The 27,471-nt window shown below is 36.8% G+C and overlaps 1 protein-coding gene across 1 annotated transcript in view; it reads right to left on the bottom strand.

Annotated features, from left to right (window-relative positions):
• The window catches only part of DPH6 (diphthamine biosynthesis 6), a 153,167-nt gene that overhangs the window by 35,609 nt on the left and 90,087 nt on the right, over window positions 1-27,471 (bottom strand). The gene's annotated exons all lie outside the window — the stretch shown is intronic.

Below are 27,471 nucleotides of genomic sequence, written 5' to 3'. Positions count from 1 at the left end.
AGACGCATCTGAATCGGTGGTCTCAGTGAGGTAGGTTGCCCTCTTCACTGTGGGTGAGCATCATCCAATCCATTAAGGGCCTGAGTAGAACAAGGGCAGAGGAAGGAGAATCTGGTCCCCTTTTCTCCTGCCTCAGTGCAGTGCTTGACCTGGAACAACTCATCTCCTTCTGCCTTCAGGTTGGGATTTACGCTATTTGCTCCCCTGGAGGTACTCAGGCCTTCAGACTGGGACTGAATTATACCATTGGTTTTCTTGAGTTGCCAAGTTGCAAACAGCAGATTGTGGGACTGCTCACTGCCATAATCATATCAGCCAATCTCTCATAATGCCTCTTTTATAGTCCACTGGTTGTATTCCTCCAAGGTACCCTGATGAATATGCTTCCCTCTCCATTCCAAACCCCACTGAAAAGATTGCTGAATAAAGGAAGATGAAAATACCAGGATAGAAACTACTAAGAACTTGAACTAAATTCTGCTTAAGATAAAATCAAATTCAGAAGAAAGTCTGTCTTTAGACTTTCCCAGTGAAAAAAATAACTTCCTAGAAAAAGAAGTAAAAGAGACTCTGGAGAATCCTGATTATAACCCATACCTCAGGATCTTGCATCGTGAGACACAGTATCTCACTAGGTTCTTACGCAAGTTTACAGTGACTATGGACCTACACACACTTAACATAAAGTTGAGACACTGCCCAATAAAATGGTACCTATCTGAAAGACAATTCATTACACAGCAAGCCTAACAAACTTTAAAACATATCCTTGCCCTAGGCAGTTTTAATAAATAAGTGTTAACCCTCAGCTAAGATAGGAGAGTCTCACTTTCCAACCACGGAAATGTGAAGTTATATTGGTAGTAAGGTACTAAACAGAAATATTTGGTTCGACAGTGTAATTAGTAAGTAGACAAATAGAAAAAAACTCATGGATTTGACCTTTCCAGAGTTTTCAGTTTAATTGCTATGTTACTGGGAAACTGTGTTAGAGTGAGCTGTCTGACACAGCCATGACTGTTACAACGGAGGGCAAACTTTTATAATAATGTGTTAAAATAAATAGGATTTTTATTTGTAAATATAACATTTTGTGTATTTTTGATTTTTAAAGAATAGAGGGAATTGGAGTTATTTAGTTGATAAGAAGGTAAAAAGATAGGTTCTAGAATTATAATATAGTATATATTTCTTGAAAGGCAATATATGTTATATGCACCCAGGCACCCATATAAGTAGCTCTGGGATATACAGAATCTTAATCTATTCAAAAATTCAAAGAACATGTCCATACCAGTACCAAATAGTTATAGGCATAACTTATTTTTTTAACAGCCTGACTTACCTAGTAAAGGAAAAGATAGGGTAGCAATAAAATGAATAAAATCAGTACGTAATTCCTCTGCTGCTGTTATAATCTGTTAATCCCCTTTACAGAGTGGGCAAATGAAACTTTACTCAGAGATGGGTCATTGTGGGACTGGTAGTATTTGTATTTAAATCTAAAGAAAAGATTATATCACATGTACTTGGAATTTGATATTAAAACCTTGATCTCGCCCCCTTCAATTTAAGAGAGTAGGTAATTTACAACACATTTGGGAAATGTTAAAAGTCCCAACTTTTGATGTTTCAATACTTGATTTGTAAGTTTAAAAGTTTTGTGTTAAAATACTATGCATAAAGGCAGAAATTTATTTCTCACAGCAATTAACTGTAGTTGAATGCACAGTAACTAACCTTTCTAAAAATGAAACATACAGGAATTAACACAGATGAGCATGTACAGGAGTGAAACTCAGCTACGGGGAAGGCTGCACAATTAAAGCTTGTGTTCTAATTAATATGGGCATCTCTTAATGTTAACCCAAGGAGTAAGACTTTATGTTAAAAATCTGAAGAAAAATAAAAAAGTAAAAATGGTTAACAGCCCTCTAAGAGGCAAGTGGAGAGTCTAAAAACTATCCAGGCTGCCTGAAGATAGATAAGGACAGTGGCTGTGAAAGATATATGTGCCATTATTTGAAAAGTCAAAAAAGAAATGTGTAAATAATTCCACACAGACATTCATGGACCTGCTGCAAATACTTAGAATATTTTTTAACACAACATATTTTTTTTTCTGAATTAAATACCAAAAACATATTGTCAAGGAAAGGATAAATTTGAAAAATACAAAGACAACAAGTAACAAAAGGACTAAATAGCCAATACGAGTGGTTGCACCGACTGCTGAATTCCTCCCCAACAGTGAGTACCTTAAATGAGGACAGCAAGTTAGGGAATGAGAAGGAACACAAGTTTAATTCAGTTTTATTTGGCATTGACCGTTGCTCTACAGGATGCTAGGGAAACGACTATTCCAAGGGCACTTTCTGAGAAAAATCAGTGGGGAAGTAGCAGAGAGCAATTTCCTAGGGGAAAATAACAGAGCAACTTGAGAAATTCCACAGCAATAAATCACCATGACCAGATGGTATTCAACTGAGAGTTTCTGAAGGAAATAAAGTGTGAAATGGCTGAGCTACAGATGAGGATATGCAATGTATCTGGAAAACCAACAACTGTTTCCAAATATTGTGATTTTGCTAATATGGTATCTTTTCTGAAGGAAAGGAAAAAATTAAGATTTATAGAATTACAGACCAGTGGCTCTCTTGGTGATAATGGAGAAAGTGATAGAGTCTAATTAAGAATAGCTTCCCTGAACATCAGGATAAGGTTAACCTGCTAAGGTCAAATCACCACTGAGTCTATAAAGAGAACACTGTTTCTCTCCATCCCATTAAACTTATCTGGAAATGTCAATAAAATACCAGATAGAAGTAAACCAGTAAATGAAGCTTTTAACAAGGTCACATGAGACTACTGGGGAAAATAAATAAGCAGTCTTTGGGAGGAGAGGCCACAAGAGAAACTTCTGTCATTAACTGTAAAACTTGCTAAGTAATGAAAATTAAGTTTCAGGGACAATTTCTCTTTTTTACCCCTAACACTGGATTACCTCTTCCAGAAGTACAGACCATCTTCAAATTAAAAACAAACAAATTTCACTAAAGACAAGATGCAGAGTAATAGTAGGGAGGAAAGATGCGTTCCCAAATCAAGATGAAAACAAGAGAATAACAGACAATGGCAAGATAACATGTAACAAAATTTTACATATCAAATGGAATCTGAAAGCCATAACTGAATTTAATTTTCTCATCCCTGTGCTCTGTGTAAACATCAGATTTTAATGAAAACTAACAATAATAAGACTGATTTTTTTGTGTGTTCAAATGAGGATTATTGCTTTCAAAATGGTCACCTTTGAACACTACATGAACACTCCAAAAGTATATATTTGCCTTTACTCAAGCCATTTCTAAAATTCCATCTTGCAGAATGGCCTTCAGAGCAAGTGTCATATTGTTCTGAAATTATCCAATGGTGCAAACTTCCATCCTTCAAGAATAGAGCCAGAAGCCATTACAGAGGGATGGAATTACCCTTTAAAAGCAACCTCAACTAGCCCAATTCTATAACCTCGGCTTACCGCTTCTGTCTCAGTACAAGGGAGGGTGTTATATGGAAAAGAGCAAGGGTCGTGCAGTAGAGGCTTGAAGAAACCCACAGAAGGGCCTGGGGTAACCTCCTATGTCATTATTTCAAAGATCCAAATGTTACGAAGTTTTAATACCAAACCAAGACCCATTATACTATGTAACTTCTACTGGCTCTTAGAATTGCACTATGAAGCCACAGCAAGTACAAGCAGCCTTTCAAATACTGTAGATTGCTATAAAAAGTCCTTCTTCTCCTTGGCCCACTAACCTGCTACCTTTACTTCAGTCTAAATATATACTTCCTTTAAATAGTCCTCCTTAGCACCACTGCTTGTCCTTTGTTCTGGTCACTCTCTGCCATTGAATTATAGTTGTTTCTGTGTCCTATTTTCATTCAATCTTTCCCTCTGTTTAAAAAAGCAATTTCTATTCATTGTAGAATAAACAGAAAACATAAAAGAAAATTTAAATTTTTCATATTAACACTTTCTAGAGATATCTGCTGCTAATCCATTGCCTTGTATATTTTCAGGGTTTTTTGTTTTTTTGTGAGTTCCTTTTCTGTAGACTTTCTCTTACGTTACATACACACATTCTTATGTACACACAAGATCTCTTATGTTGGAGATGTGTCTTGAAAAACTGTAAGTAAATTAATTCACATTTTAAATATCAATAGAATTCAATATCGAAAGGAGTATCTGTAATGAAAAAAAATTTATCCCTAATATGGACAATACTTTGGTAATATTATTTTATCTTAACTGTACTGGTGTATAGTTTTTATGAGTTAGGAATGGCAAAATCAAAACAGTGATTGAATGGAAACTAGCTCCTAGGAGACTGTGGACAGAAGAGGTAAACCTAGTCATACGGGAAAAAAAAAGATATATTTAAAAGAAAAGATTAATTTGTTAATGTGGATCTGGGTCTTGGAACAAAGTCAAACTTGTAAATTTGTAAAGATTAAATAAAAAAGAAATTACCACGATATAATACTTTCTTGTTCAAATATAGGTTAAATGAAATGAGCTTGTTCAATGAAAGGAAAGAGAATAAAGGGGAACAAAGGACAGAAGTAGTTTGAAGTAATGGTAATGCTAATGACTTAGAGGCACAGATATAATAATTGTACACTATCAGCTGCATTCATTTCTAAGTGGAGTCTATTATTTGTTAATGCATTCAATAATGCTTGATTTATAAAGTACATATATTTATTTAACTAAAAGATAGAGAGATAACCAATAATTTTAAGTTTTTTTGTCACTTGACATGTTAAACAACCTTCATACTTTAAAAAATTGCAATTATTGAAGCACAGCTAAATAGCCCCAGAGCACATAGGCTCCATTAAATTTGCTTACATTTAATTATTCCTGCTTGAGGCAGGTGAGAAATTTACTCTTATAAGATCATTCTTTATCCAGTAGTCAAAAAATAAAATGAAGTAAAATCAGCAATTTTGAATCTAATTGTTATCTAACACTATTTGTAGTATTTGCTCTTTAAGCCCTTACAAACCTGGAGTCTGTGTAACAACCATTATAATTATGTTTTTAACTGCTTCATACAAACATTTCATACTAAAAAAATCGAAGTATCATCAATGTCAACTATGAATTTATTTCTTGTCTTTCAAATTAAATGTTTTATGTTCATTTAAGAACACTGTTATTTGTAAATTGTGATACTGCTCCAGTCTCCCAAAGTATAACTATATCTGATCTGAAATAGCTTTAATAAAGGAAATAAAAGTGTGAGATAAACAAGTATAGCACACAAAGCCGAAAAGTCCCCAAAATTTAACTATAGTTGAGACACTGACTTTTCTGAACTTGTCAAGTAAAGAAAAATACATCTCCTAGCTCCAGTTTCACTGAAAACCACAGACTTAACTCTTGCCTACATTCCACCTGCTGCATGGGAAATTTCCATGGTTTTCAGAGATGAAGACAAGAAAGAGAGGTATATTGGATTTATGTTGAAATACACTTATACACTACCCAAATTTCTTTTCTGCCAAACAGCAAATGAAATCGATCAGAAAAGTCTACCAACTAATTTATTTGTTTATATATATTACAGTTTGTCAAAAGTTGCTTATAATTTTCCCTGTACGTATCTAGTGGTAATAATAATGTATAACTTGTTACACTGTTCAAAAACTTTCATAAGTCCCATTTTAGTGGTAAATGTTTAGTAGAACAAATGTTAAATGCCACCTGTGAAAATAAAGGTTCTGGGTCTAAGTGAATTCTCTAGGTTGCAAGGCTAAGAAGTGATAAAATCCGGCACTGGAATGACATGTTTTGATTTTGAGTCTAGTACTCTTTATTTTTATTTTTTGATTATGCTATTGCAGCTGTCCCAATTTCTCTCTCTTTGCCCCCCTCCACCCAGCACTCTCCACTCCCTCTGACAATCCCACCTCCTTTGTTTATGTCCATGGGTCATGCATGTAAGTTCTTTGGTACTCCATTTCCTATACTTGCTCTTAATATTCCCCTGCTTACTCTGTAACTACCAATTTGTACTTATTAATCCCTTTACCTTTTTCCCCATTCCCCTAGGAACCCCTCCCCAATGTTCCCATATCCATGATTCTGTCTCTGTTCTTGATTTCTTAGTTTGTTTTTTAATTTCAATTGTTGACAGATATGTATTTATTGCCAATTTATTGTTCACAGTTTTAATCTTGTTTTTCTTAAATAAGTCCCTTTAACATTTCATATAATGATGGTTTGGTGATGATGAACCCCTTTAAATTTACTTTGTCTGGGAAGCACTTTATCTGCCCTTCCATTCTAAATGATAGCTTTGCTGGCCAGGGAGTAATCTAGGTTGTAGGTCCTTGGCTTTTCATCACTTTGAAACTTCTTGCCAGTCCCTTGTAGCCCACAAAGTTTTTTTTGAGAAATCAGCTCATAGTCTTATGACTTGTAGGTGACTGCTTTTCTTTACCTGCTTTTAAGGTTTTCAACATTTGGCATTTTAATTGTGATGTGTCTCGGAGTAGGCCTCTGTGTATCCATCTTGTTTGGAATTCTCTGTGCTTCCTGGACTTGTGTCTCCATTTCCTTCACCAAATTAGGGAAGTTTTCTTTCATTATTTTTTCAAATCGGTTTCCAATTTCTTGCTTTTTCCCTTCTCCTTCTGGCACCCCTATGATGTGAATGTTGAATGTCTTGAAGTTGTCCCAGAGGCTCTTTACACTATTCTCATTTCTTCTGGATTCTTTTTTCTTCTTACTGTACTGAATGGATGTCTTTTTCTTCCTTATGTTCCAAATCATTGACTTGATTTTCGACTTCTTCCACTCTGCTGTTGACTCCCTATAAATTGCTTTTTACTTCAATTAGTGTCTCATTCATTTCTGATTGGATTGTTTTTATGCTGTTGAAGTAACCACTGAATTCCTTGAGCATTCTTATAACCAGTGTTCTGAACCCTGCATCTGATAGATTGCTTATCTCCATTTTGTTTAGTTCTTTTTCTGGAGTTTTGATTTGGTCTTTCATTTGGGCCATGTTTCTTTGTCTCTTCATTTGGCAGCCTCCCTGTGTCATTTCTTTGTATTTGGTAGAGCTGGTAGGATTTTCTGTCTTGGTAGTGTGGCCTTATGTAGTAGGCGTCCTGCAGAGTCCAGTGGCACTGCCTCCCCTATCCTCTAAGCTGGGTACTCGAGGTGCACCCCACATTGGGGCTAAGTATTCCTTCCCTTGTAATTGAGTCTTGATTGCTGTCAGCAGGCCAATGGGAGGGATTTACCCAGACTAGACAGCTGGTAGGACTCGCTGTGACCACTGGCCAGCAAAAACTTCTCTAATGGCTTGTGGTGGTAGTTGAGTGGTGCTGCTCTGACATCGTCTGTAACTTTCCACTGGGTGTGCATGCTTTGGGGTTTCCTGAGTGGTGCAAGCCAAGGTCAGCTACCATGTGTCTTCAATCTGGGACCCCTTTGAGTAAGCTATCAAGTGATCTGCAGGTGGCTGCTGCTAGTGCTGGGCCTGGGGCCACTCAGTGAGAGGTACCGGGGGCTGGGTTCAGCTGTTGCTTGTTTGACTGGATTTAGGAAGGTCTGAAGCCTGAGCCTACCCCAGCCATTCATATGGAGAAGCCACAGTTACAAGCTTGGGTGGGCCCATAGGTTGGATGGGGTAGAGCCTTAGGCAATCATCATGATGGGGCTAACCATGTGAGCCAGGTTGAAGGTGACTCAAGATATGGTGCCACTACACTGTGGCTCTGTGTAAGGAAGGGCTCAGAAAAGGAACAATAGCTGCCGTCTGCAGTTTGTCCAATAGGAAGCTGTCTTCTAGCTCTTGTCCTGATGCCAGACACTTCAGTTCCTTCCCATATGCCATTCATGTCCTTCGAGGTGCTGCCTTGGTGCTGGAGCCCAGAGGGAATACGTCTGAGTAAGTCTGTGTGCAGGGCCCTCCAAGAGGAGACGCCCGAGAATCCTGCAGTTTCTTCAACTGAGCCAACCCAACCCCCACTGACTTTTACAGCTAGAAGTTAGGGGCACTTATCTTCCTGGCACTGGAACCCTGGGCTAGGCGTCTGGTGTGGAGCTGGGATCCCTTGCTCCAAGATATTTCTCCATTTTTTATACCAACCACATGTGGATTTGGGACCAGCCCATCCTCATCTCCACGTTTTCACTCATCTGCCCCTTGGTTCTGAGTGATAATTGTTCTGTAGTTTAGCTGTAATTTTCTCTGGTTGTACAAAGAGGTGAGCTGCATTTACTTACCTTGAGTCCAGTACTCTTTCTTAAAGATAAAATTAAAGCATAATAAAAGAAAAAGGTGCTCCTTAAACTAAGGTGCAAAAACAGCAATGTGCCACAGGCTACAAAAGCCCAGATTAAAATGGCATATCTTCTTTGAACAATTCTGTTACAAGAATTGGAAAGCAAATGCCCAAAACAATGGAATATAAAGAGGATGAGCGTTTTGATGTGAGGCATTGTGATATTATGATTTATAGTAAGAAATATTTGTTTTTTGTTCATTTCTGGCAAAGAGTTCCCAAAACCCTTGGAATTTCCTAAGTGAAGAGAGCTAGAAATGTGTCTTTTGTTATGTAAATGAGGTGACTTTTGGACCCAGCTTCAGGATGGGGGATGGTTGCTGGGAGAACCAACTTTGTAATGTTCATCTGTATCTTTTACCTATCCTTAGGTAATAAACTGGTAAACATTAAGTAAACGTTTTCCTGAATTTTGTGACATTCTAATGAATTAAACTCAAAAAAAGAGGGCATCATAGGAACCTCGAATTTATAGCCAGTAAGTCAGAAGTGCAGGTAACAATCTGCACGTGACACTGACATCTCAAGTTCAAGGAGGAAGGCGTGGCCTTGAAACCTGTTGGTCAGAAGTACAGGTGTTAACCTGAGCTTTCCATTACCTTCTGAAGCAAAGGGCGGTTTTTATGGGACTGAGCCTTTTACCTGAATCTAATGCTATGTTCCCACAGACCGTGTCAGATTTGAGTTGAATTGTAGGTCACTCAGTTGGTGTCATGGAGAGTTGCTTGGTATTGGAAAAAACCTCCACACATATGGTGACCACACATGAAATGTTTTGTATGAGGAGTAAAGAAGACACAGAAAAGAAACAAGACCATGCAATCCAGGGTTCCAGTGTGGGAAAAGAAAGTCTTAAAACCTCTGGCTGTAAAAACCTGTGGGGGACGCTGCAGTGGGAGAAACTCCCAGCCTCACAAGAGAGTTCATCAGAGACCCACAGGGCCCTAGAATGTACACAAACCCACCCACCTGGGAATCAGCACCAGAAGGGCCCAATTTGCTTGTGGGCAGTGGGGTAAGTGACTAAAATCCAGCCAAGAGCTGAGCAAGTGGCACTGTTCCCTCTTGGACCCCTCCTCCACATACAGCGTCACAATGCAGTGACCTGTGTTGCCCTGCCCTGGCGAATACCTAAGGCTCTGCCCCTTCCAATGTAACAGGCATGCTGACACAAAGAAATATGTCCCAAATGAAAGAACAGATCAAAGCTCCAAAAATAGAACTAAGTGATGAAGAGATAGCCAACCTATCAGATGCACAGTTCAAAACACTGGTAATCAGACTGCTCACAGGAATGGTTGAGTACAGATGCAAAATGGAGGAAAAAGTGAAGGCTACACAAAATGAAATTAAGAAAAATATACAGGGAACCAACAGTGAAGGGAAGGAAATCAGGACTCAAATCAACGATTGGGAGCAGAAGGAAGGATAAACATTCAACCTGAAAAGAATGAAGAAAGAAGAATTCAAAAAAATCTGGAGAGGCTTAGGAACCTCTGGGATAATTTCAACGTTCCAACATCCAAATCATAGGTGTGGCCAGAAGGAGAAGAAGAGCAAGAAATTGAAAATTCATTTGAAAAATAATGAAGGAGAACTTCCCCAATCTGGTGAAGGAGATCCAGGAAGCTCAGAGTCCCAAAGAAGTTGGGCCCAAGGACGCACCCACAAAGGTACATCATAATTACATTACCCAGATTAAAGATAAGGAGAGAATCTTAAAAGCAGCAAGAGAAAAGGAGAGAGTTACCTACAAAGAGGTTCCTATAAGACTATCAGCTAATTTCTCAAAAGAAACCTTGCATGTAAGAAGGGGCTTGAAAGAAGTACTCAAAGTTATGAAAGCCAAGGACCTACATCCAAGGTTACTCTATCCAGCAAAATTCTCATTTAGAATGGAAGGGCAGATAAAGTGCTTTCCAGACAAGGTCAAGTAAAAGGAGCCCATCATCACCAAACCCTTATTATATGAAATGTTAAAGGGACTTATCTAAGGAAAATAAGATCAAAAATTATGAACAGTAAAATGATAACAAACTCACAGCTATGAACAAGTGAACCTAAAAAAAAAACCCCAAAACAAAAATAAACTAAGCAATCAAGTAGAACAGGAACAGAATCACAAAACGGAGATCAGAGGGGAGCACTAGGGGGGAGAATGGGCGAAAAGGTACAGGGAATAAGAAGCATAAATAATAGGTACAAAAGACAGGGGGAAGTTAAGAACAGTATAGGAAATGGAGAAGCCAAAGAACTTATATGCACAGCTCATGGACATGAACTAAGCGGGGGAGGGATGCTGCAGGGAGGAGGGGAATAAAGGGGCGAAAAAAATGGGACAACTGTAATAGCATAATCAATGAAATATTAAAAGAAAGAAACAAAGAGTAGGAAAGAATTGCGTTTTTCCCTACTCAGGAAGACTGAACTGAGTTTTTCTGAAAGAGAAAGTATAAAGAAAGGAAGAATAAAGATAGCAGCAGAAATTAATGAAATAAAAAACAACATGTAATAGAGAAAATCAACAAAATCCTAAGATTAAAATCAATAAGCCTGTACAAGACTAACAAAGGCAAGGGAAAAAACAACTACCAACTGGAATGAAAAAGATGACACCACTAAAAATTCTACAGATGATAAGAAGATGGTAAAAAAAACACTGGAAACTACTTTATATCTATAATATTGAAAATTTAGAATTAATGAATTCAGAGAAAAACACAATTTAACAAAAATTGGAATGGTGTTGATTTAACAAGGCAATTGAATTTCTAATTAAAAACTTTCCTAAAAAGAAATCTCCATGTTCAGATGGCATAAGCAATAAGTACTTCAGAAAACTAAAGGAAAAATTAATACCATCTTAAATAAAACATTTCAGACAATAGAAAAAAATACTCCAAAGCTTAATGAGGCCAGGGTAACCTTATTAGCCATACCTGTAATTACTAGGAAAGAAAATTATAGGTCAATTCTTATTATGAACATACCAGGTATGTCCGGAAAAAAGTTCAGGTACTGTTAATATAACAAGAACAGTTTGTGTGACACTGATGTAACCTGGCAGCCAAGGAAAGTAGACTGGAATGTGCATGCATGAACGAACAATGACGACTTCACTGTACTAGTCAGTGGGGGTGGTAGATGCTGTTGAGTGATCATGTGTACTGTGTGACCATCATATTCAAAATGACTGATTGAGTAGACCAACGAATCTGCATCAAATTTTGCGTTAAGCTTCAACATTCCTCCATGGAAACTATTTGGATTATTCAGAAGACTGCAGCTATGGGCAACTGGTGATTGGCAGCTTCATCACAAAACATACTTGTCATGCATCACGTCTCCTGCAGTTTTTTCAGGAAACATCAAACCACCCAGGTGACTCAGTGCCCCCTACAGCCCAGATTTGGCGCCCTGTGACTTCTGGCTTTCTCCATAACTAAAATCACCTTTGAAAGGGAAGAAACAGTCAACAAGATTCATGAAAATACTATAGGGCAGCTGATGGCAATTCAAAGAACTGTGTGACGTCCCAAGGTGCCTATATTGAAGGGGACTGAGGTGTCATTGCTCTATGTACAATGTTTTTTGTACTTTGTATCTTCTTCAATAAATGTCTCTAATTTTCATATTATAGAGTTCTAGCAAATTAAATCAAGCAATTCATCATGGAATATTATATAGCAATAAAATAAGTCAAATACTCATCCATGATATAATATAGATGAACCTTAAAAACATTATTCCAAGTGAAAGCAACCAGTCACAAAAGACTACATGTTGTTAAATTCCATTCATATGAAATGTCCAGAATAGGCTAATCTGAAGATAAAAAGATGCAAAGTAGTTTTATTAGGCATAGAACTGGGGATGGGAGAAGGTTGGGGAAGAATGGAGAATGACTGCTAATGAGTAAAGGAGGTACAAAAATGTTCTAAAATTTGATTATAGTAATAACTTGACAATCTTGTGAATGTGCTAAAAACAATGAACTGTACACTCCGCATGGCTGAATTGTATATGTTAATTATAACTCCATAAAATTGTTTTTAAAATAGTATATGGTATATAATCATTACATGCTCAGACAAAACTCATATGGAACTCTTAAAAATGAGAAGGGAAATTTGGGAAAACATATGCAAAAAATTATTTTTAACTGTTCTTGACAACAGTTAAGATGGTATTAATACTGTTATTCTGAGACTGTTCCATATATTGTTAAAATTTTAATATCTATTTATTGATATGCTGAATGCTAACATGAGTTTCCTGGAGCAGAACATATTACTGTTACTGCTTACATACAGTAAGTAGATAATTACATTCTGGCTCTTCTCTGACCCAGCTCTTACCCCAAGAGCAATTTGATGAGAATGTGATAGGGTCTTTCAAGTAATTGCTTCTACTGTAGGTAAGGAGTCCTGGAAAAAATAAATCTGAATGTTTACTTAGGGTAAATAAGATAGTTGTTTCTCCTCCCTTTCTGAGAATATCCTTGGAAAAGTAAAGGACTTGTGTCTTCACACTTTGGAATATAAAAAAATACATATATCTTGGGAAGGAGGGGAGATAAAACTAATGTCTCCAGATTTATAACCCTGGAAATGTCTCCAAGGTCCTGGTTTCATTTCCCCATCTCTCACTGTGTATCTAGTCATACATTATAAGGGGTGTCCAACCTTTTGGTATCTCTGGGACACACTGGAAGAGTTGTTTGGGCCACACATTAAATACACAAACACTAAAGAAAACTGTTGAGCAAAAGAAAGGTTTTAAGTAAATTTATGATTTTGTGTTGGGCCGCATTCATAGCCATCCTGGGCCGCATGCAGCCTGTGGGTGCGGGTTGGACACCGCTGAGTGCTAATGGCTTGTTTTTTAGCCTAGGTCCCAAGTTTCTCTAAAATTTGCTCAGAAAGCCTTTGCTGTACAAAAACAAACATATTTTCTTTACAACCCACACATATAACAAGGTATAAAACAAATGGGAAATTAAACTAAAGCAAAAGACTGAACTGTTAAATCATACTCACAAATCTGAGACCTTAATCAATATCAGTCTTTACTGATCATTTAAAGCAGAGGTGTCCAACCTGCGGGTTGTAGGACGCACGCAGCCCAGGATGGCTGTGAATGCAGCCCCACACAAAATCGTAAACTTACTTAAAGCACTGAGACTTTTTTTGTGAATTACATATTGTGATGTATTTAATGTGTGGCCCAAGACAACTCTTCTTCCAGTGTGGTTCAGGACCATTAGAACAGCTTTCCAGGTCCTTCCTTGTCACATTTGCTATATTCTGGTTCAGGTTAGCATATGAGGTCTACTGGAATTATTATTATTATAGTACCATTCTCCACTTCTTGCATAACAAAAACAACTTCTCTTATTGCACATTCACATTCATAGTGACTGGAGTAATGACTAGAGACTTTTCAATAAATTCTGGATTGGTTTGAAAAGATGACTATATGGCAGATATCACACTACATGTTTTAACAATCATTGCTTCCAGATGTCATTATGCAATATGGTCTCTTCAGGACAGCAGTATTGTTCCTTTATCAGTCTAATCCCAACATTTGTACCACATGAAAGACAAATCCCCTTTATATCTGTGGTAGCAGGGACATTAGAAAACAAATATAAAGGCCTCACTGTCCAGTAATGCTCTACCATAATCTAGGCTAACTAGAGTATTTCCGTAAATTGGAATCCTTAGCTTGGCTTGTGGCACTCCTTGTCATTCACCTTGAGAAACAACTTCCGTAATGACTATAACATTCAATAGTGTTTCTTGAGTAAGGATACAGGTCCTCTTCCTGCCCTGTTGACTGATATGATGTTTCATTAAAATGAATACTCTAGTAGGCCAGTCATTTAAAGCTCAGTCATTCCTCCAGGGCCATTTCTAGATGCAGCCAACCTACTAAAATCTCCCTAGCATCTATTTTTGGACTAGCAATTCCTTTTCATTCAGAGCTCTCAGACATTATTTTGGTCTGATGTAGAACTTCAAGGCAACACCAAAAATCCCTACAGAACAAGTTGCACAACAGAGGCAATGGAAATCAGGCCAGAACATGGGTTATTACCATGGTACATGAGTGATACTTGCGCAATTTAGGAAAATGGTTTACACACTAAAATAATGTAAGTCCCATGAGAGTGTCAGTTAGTATACCAAACACAGCTCTGCCTGGAACCAGAGAGTAATTATCAGTATCAATTCTCTCCCAAATTCATCTCCTTCAATGGTGGTCTTTCAATTTCCTTAAATGAGTAACATTCACATTAAATTATTCTGTATTTGAAGAAACAATCAAGCTATGAGAGGCAGTAGAAATCTGTTTTCTATTATACCAAGGTAGATAGCAAAATATTATTTGCTTTCTTAACGTTCATTTTTATTGAGGAAACATTGGTTAATAATGTATAAATTTCAACTGTACATCAATATAATTAAATATCTGCATACTCCATTGTGTCCTCACCACCAAAAGTCTAGTTTCTACGTGTGACCATATACTGGGTTGGCTAAAAAGTTCGTGTGGTTTTTTTCCATAAAAGACATATATTTCATTTTCACCAATAATTTTATTGATTTGGATATTTTGAGTATGTTGACTATCTCCCATGTGGTATAACACCGATTGTTTTCAATTAATGTCTTAATTTGATTGCTATCAACTTTAACTGGTCTACCTGACTATGGAGCATCATCTAGCGAGGTATTTATGGCACAAAACTTCACAAACCACTTCTGACATGTTCAATAGGTCACAGCACCTTCTCCATACACTGCACAAATCTCTTTTTGTGTTTCAGTTGTGTTTTTACCTTTCTTGAAATAATAAAGCATAATATGCTGCGAATGTTGAGGATTTTCTTCCATCTTCAATATTAAATTGGCTACACAAAAATTCACCAATTGATTTTTTTAAATGCACATTGGTATGACAGCTGTCACAATAAAATCTAACAAAATTGTTTTGAATGAAGTAAAAGAAAACTAAGTGCTCTAGGAGCCATCTTATGGAAAAAAAAACAAATAAAATTTTTGGCCAACCTAATATTTGACCCTCCTTGTCATTCTGCCTGTCTCCCACCCCCATTCCCCACTGTTAATACCAATCTGTTGTTTGTATCTATGAGTTTGTTCTGTTAGTTTGTTACTTTTTTATATTACACATCAGCAATATGTTTTGATTACTATTGCTTTGCACTAGAGTTTGAAATCAGGGAGAGTGATACCTTTGGCTTTGTTTCTTTTCTTTTTTCCCACCTGAATACTGCTTTCACTATTCAGGGTCTTTTGTGGTTCCATACATATTTGATAATTTTTTAATTCCATTTTTGTGAAAAATGTCATTAGGATTTTGATAGGGATGCACTGAATCTGTAGATTATCTTAGGTAGCATAGAAGTTTTAACATTAATTCTTCTATTCCATAAACATGGAACATCTGTCCATTTCTTTGTGTCTTCAGTTTCTTTCAATATTGCCTTGTTGCTTTCAGTGTACAGGTCTTTCACCTCTTTGTTAAATTTATCCCTAAGTATTTAAATCTTTTTATTGCAATTGTAAATGGGATTGTTTCCCTCATTTCTCTTTCTGATACTTCATGGTTATATAAATGAAACAGAGCACCACCCTGTGTGGCCTGATGGACCCTGGGTTCTCAGTCCCTTGGGAAGGAGAAGGAAGTTTGCTGATGGTGGTATCTTGCATTTCTGCATCTGCATAAATGATGGTGGCTCAAAAAAAAACACTACCAGTGGTCCCTGGCTCTGAAATTTGCTGTGGAGGAGCCCAAAAGGAACTCTGATCTTCTGCCCAAGTTTTCTAGAAGTCCATATCTACATTGTCTACCAAGTGACAGAGGACCTTGGACAACTCCTTGAGGAGGTGGCTGTGATTGGAGAGGCTACCTCTCTCCTGTTATTCTAGATGGGGGCAATTCTTGAATTCTACAAGTTCCCCCAGGAGGGTAAATGTATTAATATAAAATGGAAAATATGGTATCTGTGAAGAAATGAGAAAAGATTAAAAATAAGCTTATACTATTTCTCAAAAACTGCAACAGATTTTTGTATATTGATTTTAAATCTCGCAACTTTAATTATTATTTCTAATAAATTTTTAGTGGAAACTTGAGTGTTTCTAAATATATAAAATCATGTCATCTGCAAATAGAAACAGTTTTACTTCTTTCTAATCTGAATGCCTTTTATTTCTTTTTCTTACCTAACTGCTCTGGCTAGTACTTCCAGTACTATGTTCAATAACAATGGTGAGAGTGGGCATACTTGTCTTATTCACGATTTCAGCTTTTCATCATTAAGTATGATGTTAGCTGTGGGTCTGTCATATATTGCCTTCATTATGTTAATGTACTTTCCTCCTATACACATCTTATTGGCAGTTTTAATCATAATTTTGTTATCTTGCCAAATGTTTTTTCCTGCATTCATTGATATAATTTTTATCCTTCATTTTGCTAATGTCCTCTAGCGTGCTGATTCATTTGCAAATGTTGAACCATTCTTGCAACCCTGTAATGAATTCCAGTTGATAGTGGTGTATGATCCTTTTAATATATTCAATTTGCTAGTATTTTGTTGAGAATATTTGCATCTATGTTCATCAGAGATATTGGCGCGCGCGCGCGCGCACGTGTGTGTGTGTTGTTCTGGCCTGGTTTTGGCATCAGGATAATGTTGGGCTTATTAAGTGAGTTAGAAAGCATTGCCTCTCTTCAATTTTCTAAATAAGTCTGAGTAGGATGGATGTCAAATCTTTTTTGAATGTTTGGTAGAATTCACCAGTGAAGCCATTTGACCCTGGACTTTTGTTTTTGGAGTAGGTTTGTGGTTACTGTTTCTACTTCCTTACTAATGATTGGTCTTATCAGGTTTTCTGTTCCTTCATGGTTCAGTCTAGGTTCAGTATTATAATAAGAATTTGTGCCTTTCTGCTAGGTTGTCCATTTGGTGGCACACAGCCTTATTAGTATTCTCTTGTGATCCTTTGTATTTGTATGGTATCATTTGTAACTTGTCTGTTTTTTTAATCCTTCCCTGAGGATATGTTTTTTATTGATTTTAGAGAAAAAGGGAGGGAGGAAGAGAGAGGGAGAGATGGAGAGACACAGACAGAAAGACATCAACGTGACAGGGAAACACTGACAGGTTGCCTGCTGTATGTGCCCCAAACATGGATCAAACCTGCAACCTTGGTATGTGCTGGCTGGGAATTAAACCTGCAACCTTCTGGTATACATGAGGAGGCTCCAACCAACTGAGCCACCTGGCCATGGCTAATTTGTCTTTTATTTCTGATTTTATTTATTTGAGTCTTTCTTCTTTCCTTTGTAAGTCTAGTTAGGGATTTGTCATTTTTATTTATGTGTACAAAGAATCAGCTCTCTGTTTCATTGATGTTCTCTATTGTCATGTTAGTCTCTATTTTACTTATTTCCACTCTGATTTTTATTATTTCTTCTACTGACATTGGGCTTTGTTCATTCTTCTTTTTCTAGTTCCTTAAGGTGTAAGATGTTTATCTGATATTTCACTTGTTTCTTGAGGGAGGGCTGCATATTTATAAAATTCCCTCTTAGTACCACTTTTGTTGTATCCTAAAGATTTTGGTATGTCATATTTTCATTTTCACTTGTCTCTGTATCTTTTGATTTCATTTTTATTTCTACATTGAAGCAATAGTTGTTCAATCTCCACATAGTTGTGATTTTTTTCCACCTTTCTTGTAGTTGATTTCTAGTTTCATACAATTGTGGTTGGAAAAGATGCTTAATGATTTCAATCTTTTTAAATTTATTGAAACATTTTTTGTGTCCTATCATATAATTTTTCCTTGATACTGTTTCATCTGCACTTAAGAAGAATGTAAAGTGTCACTTTGCAATGGAAAGTTCTGAAAATACCTATCACGGTTATGTAGTCTAATGTGTTATTTAAGACCAATGTTTCCTTGTTAACTGTCTAGATGATCTATTCATTGTTGTGAGGTTTTGAAATCTCCTATTATTGTGTTGCTGTGTATTTCTCCTTTTAGCTCCAGGAATAATTACTTTATGTATTTTGCTGCTCCAAAGTTGAATGCATATATATCAATAAGTGTAATGCATTCTTTATGGATTATCCCCTTTATTATGATATGTCCATCTTTGTTCCTTCCTACCATTTTTGTCTTGAAGTCTACATTGCGTGATATAAATATGGCTTCACCACTTTTCTCTGGATCCCATTTGTTTGGAGTATCATCTTCCACACCTTCACTTTGAGCCTATGTTTGTCACTGAAACTAAGATAAGTCTACTGAAGGAAGCCTATAGCTGGGTCTTGTTTTTAAATTCATCCATCCACCTTGTGTCTTTTGATTTGTGAATTCAGTTCATTTACATTTAGGGTGATAATTGATATACGAGGATTTACTCCTGCCATTTCATTTTTCGTATTCTGATTGCTCTGTATCTCCATTGTTTCTTTTCTCTTGTGTTTCTGTATGCTACTTCAACATTTTTTCTCCATTTCCTTTTACTGTATATTCCGTGTCTCAGCTCTGGATTTTTGTTTTGTGGTTACCATGAGGTTTGTATAAAACATATTACAGATAAAATCATCCTTTTCTTCTGATAGCATCTTGTCTTCATTTGCCTACACAAGTTCACTCCTTTTCATACTCCTCTTCTATGTTTCTGTTGTCACAACTTAATTCATTTTTATGTTGTGCATTTGTTACCCAAGTGAAGTAGCTGTAATTATTGTTAATGCTTTTAACCTTTTAAATGTTATAATTAAATGTTTAGTATCCTATTCTGAAAGAGTTGCAATTTTCTGCTTCTGTTTTTCTGTCACCTTACTCAAAGTTTTATATATTTTTGTCCTTTTGTTTCAAGTAGAAGAGCTCCTTACAACATTTCTTGTAATTCAGGTTTTGTGATGGTATATTCTCTCAGCTTTTGTTTGGGAAAACTCTTATTTCTCCTTCATATCTAAAGGATAACTTGCTGGATAGGGTATTCATGATGTTGGTTACTATTTTTCAATTTTTTGAATATGCCCTTCCTTTTCTCAGAATTTATGCTGAGAAACCTGATAATATTCTGATGGGGTTTCCTTTGTAACTTACTGTCTTCTTTTCCTACCCTTGGCTGTCTTGGTAATTTATTTTTTAAAAATAATTAACTATTGATAGTTTTAATATATTTTGTCTTGGAGAAGGTCTTTTGTGTTGAGATAATTAGGTGTTTAGTTAGCTTGTTGTACTTCTGTGTCCAATTCCTTCCCTAGGTTTGCAGAGTTCTCATCAATTATTTTTTTGAATAGGCCCTCTGTTTCCTTCTCCCTCTCTTCTCCTTCTTGGATACCCATTATCCTTATGTTGCCCTTTCTATGGAGTCAGTTTGTTAATTTTCTTTTCCATATGATCTGCTCTATTTTCTATGATTTCTAATGCATTCTTCGTTTCATTTATTTAATTCTTCTAATCCAGAATTTCTGTTTGGCTCATTTTTAAAGTTTCAATCTCTTTGGTATAGTACTCCTTCTGTTCATTAATTTTAATGAGCTCATCAAACTGCCTTTCTGAGTTTTCTTTTATCTCATTGAGTTTCTTCATGACAGCTATTTTGAATTATTTATCATAGATCACAATCTCTAAGACTCTGAGTTTGTTTTCTTAGAATTACCATTCTCTTTTTGTTATACTATGTTATCATAGTTGGTGCTTAATGGGTGGTGGCTCTACTGAGGCATATGAAGTAGCAAACACCTTTCTTAATTAGGTATCGTTTTGATTTTAACAATTCAGCAAGTTTGTAATTCGAGGCTTTTCTTTTGTTTTGCAGTAGGTGACTATAGTGCAAGCTTTTGGTTTCTCTTAACTGCATTGCTTGTGCCTCTGGGGTAGCTGGTACCTTGCTGCTGTCCTTCTTGCAGTGGTGGGTGTCACTGTGGTCATGGGTGTCTCTGCTGTGATCACTTAGATAGAGGATGCTCCTTCTGTGTCCATGTCACCTGTGTCATAGGGCACCACCACCATGGTGGGGGATGGGACAAGTGGGGGAAGAGCTGGGTTCGTGAGCCCCACCACCATTGCTGCCTGGTTCCCTATGGCTGCTGGCACCACTGCCTGGCACCTATGGCTGCAGGAGACCACAGTCACTTGAGTCATCTCTGCTGCTGCTACTGGAATCTCTGCTGTAGGAACTGCTTTGGCCACAAGAGGAAGCCAGGGACCACTGCTGCCCTCCTTTTCTTTTGCTGAGGCTGTGAGGAAGGTCCGCAGCCGTGGACACCATCTCCATCACTGCTACCACACTTACAGGGGCTGTGTTCTCAGCCATGGTGGCCAAGGAAACAGGGTCACAGCCACCATCACTGTCATGTCCCCATTCTGCTTCCCCAAAACATTCCAATTCACCTACCTTCAGATGTATGGACATGGGATCTCTCAGGCATTGTAGCGTGTTAAGCAGAGAACTTTTGTTGGGTTTTAGAGGTCCCACTAGTTGTAGATTGAAAGGGAGAGATAAAGGGGTTATGTCACACTGTATGATGCTGATACCACCGTCTCTTTAATTCTTAACCTTAGTCCTACTTCACTTTTCTCCACTATGGCACTGCCATACACTACAAGTTTCACCTTTGAGCCTTTTGGTATACAATTCCTCTCTTCCATAGGGATTACTGTTCACTGAGCCCAGTATCTAACAATTCTAAGAAGTTGCGTGTATGTGTTTTTTCAGATTCTATGGCTTCACTGAGAAAATAAATTCAGCCCCCTATTTAATTATTTTCGATTCCAAATCATGATCCTCATAATTAGGCTAAACTCTAGCTTAGGATATACATTGAATTTGCTAAGAATTTTAAAAGGTGGTACCAGAATGCTTCTCCCATCCCCTAAAACATAACAGTGCTTTATTAGTGGAAATTCCATCAATTTCCTTTTTTTCCCATCCCATTTTTTAAAGAAATTAGTTGAGCCAGTTATGTGTTCTCCTTCCAATTTTCATTTCTCTCCCTTGTGCTCCCTCCTTTCTTTTGAATGGCTTAGAACTTTTTCCACCATGCAGGCTTATACATAGTAACTAAGAGAGCAGGTCTATCATTGCCCCATGAATATTCTCCTATCTTCCCAAGAGCAAGGTTTTCACAACCAACCCCCATCACATCATCATTTGCACTAAATACATTAAATTATGTATCTCCCTCTGGTCATCACAAAGCCTTAGCACCGGTGTCCAACCCGCAGCCTGCAGACTGCACGTGGCTCAGGATGGCTGTGAATGCGGCCCAACACAAAGTCGTAAATTTACTTAAAACCTTCCTTTTCTCCTCAGTTTTCATTATTGTTTGTGTATGTTATGTGTGGCCCAAGACAACTCTTCTTCCTCCAGTGTGTCCCCAAGACACCAAAAGGTTAGACACCCCTGCTAGGGTTACTTGTGCTCAAATCATTCCTATTCTTAAAAACTATTCTATTTGTAGTTTGCAGAAGGATCAGGGCACTTGCTGCTCTTAAGAGTAAAACCACCAGATCCCAGCCTTAACCCACTACAGCAGGTTAGTTGTCATACCATTGAGAAGCACAGAGAAAACTCATACCATTGATCTGCCTGGCCCAAATAATCCTTTACACTCAACAATGTCTAGAATAGTGGTGTGGCCTCCTGACTGTTAATTCTAATAATCCATGACAACAATTATTCTCCAAGATTTTGCTGGTATTTCCTATAAGGATCCTTATATCTTAAACAAAATACTCTTAGCATTCAGCAGCCACCCGGCCTTGGTCTCCAATTACCTGTATGGTATCTCTAGTGATCAATTTAGTTATTTTGTAAACCAAGACAATATTCATGAAGCAAGTTTTCCAGAGATGGGTAAATATGGTCTCCTGTTTTTTCTCCAACTACTATGTTTCTTTTTGTTATTTTCAAGGTTCCTGTTTTTACCAGAGCTGCAAGCAATTGCTAAATCCTCATCCTGATTTTTCTGTACTCTTTTTTTATTGCCAAAGGGTGTCATATATCTGTGTGTCTGGAAAAAAAAGTCTCATTAAGTAGGCCAATTTGCAGTAACTAAACATTGAACTGTCAAATCAGACTCATACAAACTGGAGACCTTACTCAGTAAAAAACTTTACTGATAGTTTTAAGGATAGGGGCAACCAAAGGGCCAGGGGAAGCAAGGCAAGGGCCAGAACCATCAGGGTCGCCCTCATGATGTTTTCTGGACACACTGAGCCTAGGTTAACATGTAAAGTCTATAAGAAATTCATGTACTTTACATCACGTACACAGAAGATAGCTACCTCAGTCATAAAACATCTCTATTTCACAATCAGATAATTTACTTCACATGACATGTTCCAGGGAGCCATACCCCAAAACTAAAGACTCCAGGTTTGTTTACCAAGACCAATCATAGCAACCAGATACATTCTGATAAAAGCAGTCCAAAGAAAAAGATTCTTCCCAGATAATAAATACCATTAGTGACTTCGCTTAGTTTGTTTGTTTTTGCCAGGAGATCTGTAGTTGGTTGACTGTAAGATTATATAAGTTCTTTCTTTTCTCTTCAAGTTTATCCCAGTTACTAGAAAGAATATACTGTAGATCTGCTACTTGTTTCTTTTGTTCCCAATAATTATGAGATTTTCTAATAAATAATATATTCTCTGTCCTCAAGACAGAGGTTTTTCACTGTGAAAGAAAGAGCACAGATGCACTACAGAATTATCATTTTCATATAGTCCTAAATTCAATTTCAAAATATTATGAGCTCAAGAGGTATGAGATATATACACATGGAATCCCATTAAAAGAAATCTGGGCATCTTGAATAAATGGAAACTAGAAATCTAGGTCTTGGGCAGAAAATGTACAAGAGGACCTCATACGTTCATAGCACTATTTATACAGTTATGTGCCACTTAATGACATGGATATATTCTGAGAAACGCATCATTAGGTGATTTTGTCACTGTACGAACATTATAAAGTGTACTTACACAAACCTAAATGGTATAGCCTATACAAGCCTGTACAGCATGTTACTACACAAAACAACACAGGATTAAATCAAGCAGAAGAGAAAATGATGTAATCAAGAGACACGGTGAGCATGAAATGTACAGGGTTGCTGCTAAAAGCAAATATTTTACTTGTAAGTAGAAAGAGTACACTAACAATAAAAAGTATAGTATAGTAAATAAGAAACCGGTAACACAGTCATTTAATATCACTATCAAGTATTATGTACTGTACATAGCTGTATGTGCTATATTTTTATACGACTGGCAATGAACGCAGTGGGTTTGTTTACACCCATCTCACAAATACGTAATGCACTGCACTACAGCATTATGATGGCTACGATGTCACTAGGCAATAGGAATTTTTCAGCTCAATTATAATCTTATAGGGCCACCACTTGCATATGTGGTCTGTCATTGACCAAAATGTGTTATATAGTGTACCACCATAATAGCACCAAACTAGAAACTAACCTACATGTCACCAATGATAAAACAGACAATTAAATTGTGGTACGTTCCTACAGTGGACCTCCATACCATAATTAAAAACCAACAAATTATTGCTCTATTCAATAATGTGGATGAATCTCATAAATATAATGTTGAGCCAAAGAAGCCAGACACAACTGAGAATATACTGTATGATTCAATCATACCAAATTAAAAAAAAGGAAAAGTTAATTTACAGGTTTTTGTTGAAATCCTCACCCGAGGACATGCTTATTGATTTTACAGAGAGGGGAGAAAGGGAGGGAAGCGGGGGGAGAGAGAGAGAGAAAGAAAGAGAGAGAGAGAGAAACCTTGATGTGAGAAACACTGATTGGTTGGTTGCCTCTCATATGCACCCTGACAAGTGACTGAACCCGCAATGTAGGCATGTGCCCTGAGTGGGAATCAAACCCACAACCTTTCATTTTATGGGATGACACTCCTGCCAACTGAGCCACACAGGCCAGGGCGAATCTATAGTTTGAAGTGTCAGGAGAGCTGTTACCTTTGGCAAATACTGATGAGGAGGATATCAGCAATGTTCCCTATCTAGAATTGGGTGCTGATTACATAGGTTATTTTTACTTTGTGGAAATGCATCAAATTTCATCAAATTCATCAACTCTTAGTTAAACACTAAGTATTAACTTACTGTTTTGCATTTATGCCACAGTTGAATAAAACATTGCTTAAAAACAAAACATGAGGTAGACCTATATTTATTGATATGAAAAAAATCTCCAAGACATATTGTTGACTTAAAAAAAAGCAAGTTCTCAATCAATACACAAACTAAGATACCATTAATGTAATATTAAAAAACTGATAAAACAATATTTCTATACACACATATACACATAGCAAAATAAAAGTGATTTAGGAAGATGATCAATCATCATTCTGGTGTGCATCCCTGGGAAATGAAGTACTTAGTGGGGAAGGAGAGGCTAGAAAACAAATGGAATCTTTTCTTAATCTATGAAAATTTAACATTATACAGCAAGAATATTTTCATGTAATACTCATATAATTAAAAATAAATATTTCTAAAGGGCAGGATTGTTCTAAAATCCAATGTGCAAATGGTTCCTTAAATAAGTCTAAAAACCCTAGTGCACTGTTGCTGGGAATGCAATCTGGTGCAGTTACTGTGGAAAATAATATGGAGTATCCTTAAAAAATTAAAAATGGAACTTCCTTTTGATCCAGCAATTCTACTGCTGGGAATATACCCCAAGGATCCTGAAACACCAATACAGAAAAATATATGGACTCCTATGTTTATATCAGTGCTATTTATGATAGTTAAGATTTGGAAACAGCCCAAGTGCCCATCAGTAGATGAGTGGATAAAAGAGCTGTGGTACATTTACACAGTGGACTACTATGCTATAGTAAAAAAGAAGAAGCCCTTACATTTTGCAACAGCATGAGTGGACCTGGAGAAAATTATGCTAGGTGAATTAAGCCATCAGTGAAAGAAAGATACCACATGACCTCACTTATATGTGGAATCTAATGAACACAATAAACTAACGAACAAAATAGTAACGGAAGCTTACATACATGAAATAGACTGACAGCTGCTGGAAAGGAAGGGGTGGGAACTGGATGAAAGACAGTGAAGGGATTAACCAAAGAACATTTATGTACAACCCATGGACACAGACATCAGTAAGGGGCTGGCTTGGGGAGAAGAGAGGTGGGGAAAGGCAGAAAAAGGGGAAACGACTATAACAGCATAAATAACATAAATAAAATTAAAAATATAAAACCCAGAAAGTATTTTAAAATACTAAGATGCTTCTGTGAAGAGTTGAAGAGTTTACAGAGCCTGTAGGTACCAAAGTTATGTAACACAATTATTAGAAATACATTTTTATATATCCATGTAGACCAAATCTTTCCTAAGACCATTCCATAATCTAAAGGGCCACAAAACTTTGCTGAATCCCTCTCTCCATGAAAGGATCCTACTGTCCCTTTGTTTTTTTTTTGTTTTTTGCTTAAAACCTTTCCTGAAAACTGTAAAAGGAGCAAAAAAAGATTGGAAAACTATATTGCATCATTTATTTTTCTGCATCTTTAGAAGAAATGTGCGACTCAATAAATGTTTCTTTAATATTGTTCTCAAGAATAACTTTCATCTTTACATACATACAGGTAATCAATAGAAACTATGTGCTATAAATATTAAAAATCAAATCTATACTTTTCTCTTTGAGAGAGTGGGGAAAAGTTAGCTCAGTTTATACTTTACTAAAAAGTTTAATATAATTCATCACCATCTCTAACCCCTACAGAGAGGCGCCCACACACACAGATAAAAAGATACACATATGACTTTCATACTATAAGTAACAGTGGCACTAAGGTCACGTTCTATGGCTCTGTCTTTCAAATGATGCGGGTTCTTTCTGGGTTCTAATCCTTCCCATTCTCTAGCAGTAAAAGGAATTGAATGTGTACTGTCCAGTGAAATGTCATATAAAATTCATTACAGAATTAGGCAATTTTAGAAAATCCAAAAGAGAGAGCATACTCTATATAGAAAATTATACGACAGATTTCTCTACAGTGAGAACTTCTATCGTAAGAGTTGTTCGGTAAACTTTTCTCAAAAACAGGAATACAACACCACTTCAATACTTCTCTTTTTATGAACTGCAGTTTCTGTAAATAAGGCTTTCTACTCAAGACAACACTGTGACTTCAATAAGAAGAGAGTAGCTTGGTGTTTACCAACGAGAAATATTATGAGATCTTTCTCTTAATGCAGTGTAAAATGTGAATTTGTATGTAAAATATTCCACAGCTTGAGACCTCGTTACGTCAAAGATCACAAAAGTAAACACTCTCAAATGAGGTACATGATTTAGGCTTTGGGAACCCTGAGGCTTCAAGGCATTTCCTGTAATAGGTTCATGACATAAATGTACTGGGCTCAAACCCTATGGTTTCTTGAAAATGAATATAATGCAAAGCTAAAAATTAATGTGTTCATATGTAATATCCATATTTGAATCAGATTACCACCTGCCTACAACGTTGTGTCTATGCTAACTGATCAAATGACATTCTCTCAAATGTGACTTTCTCACCATCCCCAACAAAAACCCACTACTCTGCTTATTTATGATCCACAAAGCCAATCATTCTATTTTAGCATTATTCAATATATGTTAAAAAAAATACTAGGAAAATACCAACTATGGTGTCAAATACAGCTTTTAAAAAGATTAAAAATTCAACCTGTATTTCCAATTTTCTATGAACCTGAATTCCAAATCCTTCAAAAAGGACTTAAAGGACCATAATAAATACCAGTTTCAGAGGCAGTTATAGATTAACACTTAAAAATAAAGTGTTGAGGCTCACTACTAATTATTTTAGTAATGGTCAAAAGCCCATTTTAAAATTTCCCCTTAATTTCTTCAGCTTGTGATCCCACATTTTTACATGCTAAATCATTCTTCCATTTTCATTGTAACTGCTGATTAGTGAACTCATTATGTGTGTGGTAACAGACAGCTCCCTG

The sequence above is a fragment of the Pteronotus mesoamericanus genome, unplaced genomic scaffold (genome assembly GCF_021234165.1).
Source record: "Pteronotus mesoamericanus isolate MK-2021 breed Mesoamerican mustached bat unplaced genomic scaffold, CSHL_Meso_final contig_164, whole genome shotgun sequence".
NCBI classification, from domain to species: Eukaryota; Metazoa; Chordata; class Mammalia; order Chiroptera; family Mormoopidae; genus Pteronotus; species Pteronotus mesoamericanus.
Note: the sequence above shows the minus strand (reverse complement) of the source record. Positions and strands in the feature narration are given on the sequence as shown.